The sequence below is a fragment of the Salvelinus sp. IW2-2015 genome, unplaced genomic scaffold, assembly GCF_002910315.2.
Source record: "Salvelinus sp. IW2-2015 unplaced genomic scaffold, ASM291031v2 Un_scaffold1996, whole genome shotgun sequence".
NCBI lineage: Eukaryota > Metazoa > Chordata > Actinopteri > Salmoniformes > Salmonidae > Salvelinus > Salvelinus sp. IW2-2015.
Genome location: NW_019943346.1, coordinates 38,646 through 41,728, shown reverse-complemented (window position 1 = coordinate 41,728; position 3,083 = coordinate 38,646).

Below are 3,083 nucleotides of genomic sequence, written 5' to 3'. Positions count from 1 at the left end.
TGAAATACATCCACAGGTACACCTCCAATTGACTCAAATGATGTCAATTAGCCTATCAGAAGCTTCTAAAGCCATGACATCATTTTCTGGAATTTTCCAAGCTGTTTAAAGGCACAGTCAACTTAGTGTATGTAAACTTCTGACCCACTGGAATTGTGACACAGTGAATTATAAGTGAAATAATCTGTCTGTAAACAATTTGTTGGAAAAATGACTTGTGTCATGCACAAAGTAGATGTCCTAACCGACTTGCCAAAACTATAGTTTGTTAACAAATTTGTGGAGTGGTTGAAAAACGGGTTTTAATGACTCCAACCTAAGTGTACGTAACCTTCCGTGTTCAACTGTAGATATATATAACATTACCTAAGAAATGGCAGCAGTTTTACAGGCGCCAAACCAATGCTGCTACTGTCTCGTGTTATTCGTACATAATGTTTCTGTCGCCGTCTTCTTACGGCAAAGAAATAGCTTCTGGATATCAGGACAGCGAGTCAATACGTATTCAACCCCTTTGTTACGTCTGTGTGCAATAACATCGTTTTTTAAAACCTCGTCTCTCCAGTAGCGGCCAGTACCGTTTCAGATGAGGGAGGACGATTCGTGTTTTAAAACCTCATCTCTCCAGTAGAGGCCAGTACCGTTTCAGATGAGGGAGGACGATTCGTTTTTTAAAACCTCGTCTCTCCAGTAGCGGCCGTTTCAGATGAGGGAGGACGATTAGTGTTTTAAATGAACATGGCCTTATTTCTATTACAGCATATTGGGATGACTGTCTTTCAAATCCCATCCCGTTCAATGTAACATCCATCGGTTTAGGCTACTACATGATACTCTAAATTCCCTATACCCATCATGAGGTTACTACAACCTAGCCTATGAATGAAAGATTATAACGTAGGTGCACACAGGTTGAGAAACAAATTTGACAGACAGTGACACATTCAATACCTCCTTGTACACTCTTGCCTGCATCTAGCTGATATAGGGTGTAATCATTAGTCCAACAGTTACCAAAGAGAGTTTCTATTGGCCAAATACAGGAATGTTTATCCCCGTTTGCTTCTGTTTAAGAAATGTATTTGTTTTTTTAAACAGAAATCGACAGAATGAATACACACGATCACACGTAAACACAGTTCACTTTCATAGCAGCCACGTTGTATTCCTTCTGGCATCTACGTTATGCACTCTCCTCCTTTCACCTCTTCCCGTTGCTTGTGGACTTCAATACACAACACAGCAGCTGTATGTGACCAGGCGAAAAAAGAAAATAATAATAATGTCATAGGACAGTTTAAAAAATATATGGCAAATAGAAATCCAATATGGATGGGTGTTAAGAGATAGATGGGTTGAATGGAGCTGAAGGTTGGGAATAATAACAACAAGATAACTCATGTAAAACTGTGTCCCTAAAACTAATATAGGTTCAGAACTGTTGAGGTTGAGGTGTGAGGGAAGGACAGGAGTAAAATCAAACTAAATATAACTATTGTAAAATAGACTGTGCCTGTTAAATGTATATAGTTATATAGTATATATAGTATAAGCTTGAAGTTGAAGCGTGGAGGGGTGGTAAGGTTAGAAAGTAATGAAGGGTGTGTATATGTATATGCATGTACAGTACCAGTCAAAAGTTTGGACACCTACTCATTCAAACAGTTTTTCTTAATTTCTTTTACATTGTAGTATAATAGTGAAGACATCAAAACTATGACATAACACATATGGAATCATGTAGTAACCAAAAGAAGTGTCATATCAAAATATATCTTAAATATATATATATATATATATATGAGATTCTTCAAAGTAGACATGTTTTGTCATGATGACCGCATTGCACACAGAAGTTTTACTTTTAATAGTCTCGTGAAAATGTAAACTTCTTAAATTTTGTTTTGGGGATTTTGTTGTTGTTGTTGAATAATTAAATTACTGGATGCAAAATGTAGTAGTCTATCTTACTGCTTATGCAACAACTAAGCCTTTATGAGAGGTTCAAGATCAGGGCCGGCAGGTAGCCTAGTGGTTAAGAGCGTTGGGCCAGTATCCGAAAGGTCGCTGGTTCGAATCCCCGAGATGACAAGGTGAAGAAGAAAAAAAAAAATCTGTCAATGTGCTCTTGAGTAAGGCACTTAAACATAATTACTCCTGTAAGTCTCTCTGGATAAGAGTGTTATGCTAAATGACTCAAATGTAAAATTAGGTCTGACTATTAGGCTACCCTTCAGCCCGAGGAGACATGTTGTCATTGGTGAACTGACTATGATCACATCATTAGCCTACAATACCCCGTTGGCAAAAAATGGTTCGCTCCTACAGACAGTGAGTCACGTGACTTGCTATATAAAAAGCAGATAGGCATCGAGGCCTTCAGTTACTGTTAGAATGGGCAAAACTAGTGACTTTGTACGTGGTATGATCGAGCAGTTTTCCTGGCCAGTATCTATTGTTGATGAGAGGTCGCAGGAGAACGGCAAGAATCGTGCAAGCTACAAATAACGTCGGTGTGCAGAGCGACATCTCGGGAACACACAACTCGTCACGGATAGGCTGTTGCAGCAGACGACCACGCCGGGTTCCACTCATATCAGCTAAGAACAAGAACAAGAGGCTCCAGTGGGCGCGCCATCACCAACACTGGACAACTGAGGACTGGAAAAACACTGCCTGGTCCGACAAATCCCGTTTCCAGTTGCGRCATGCAGGATTTGGTTTAAGCGGCATGAGTCCATGGCCCCATCCTGCCTGCTGCTGTGTAGGGAAMGTTTTCCTGGCCTTAGGTCCCCTTGATACCAATTGAGCAACGTTCCAGTGCCCCGAAGAATTCCGTCTGTTCTGGAGGCAAAGGGGGGGGGGGGTCCGACCCAGTCCGACCCGGTACTGTACCTTATATCAAAAGGACAGATCAATAACTGCTTGTTTAAAACACACGTTAGACGGTTATAGATTAGCCAAACGTTCTGTGACGGACGGTTTTAGCCGAACTCTGTCTTGTTTCCCATTCCACCGCAGCACGTGAAAAACCCACAAACGGCACGTTTCCTGCGCTCGTCAAACGCTCTCGCGCCTACTAC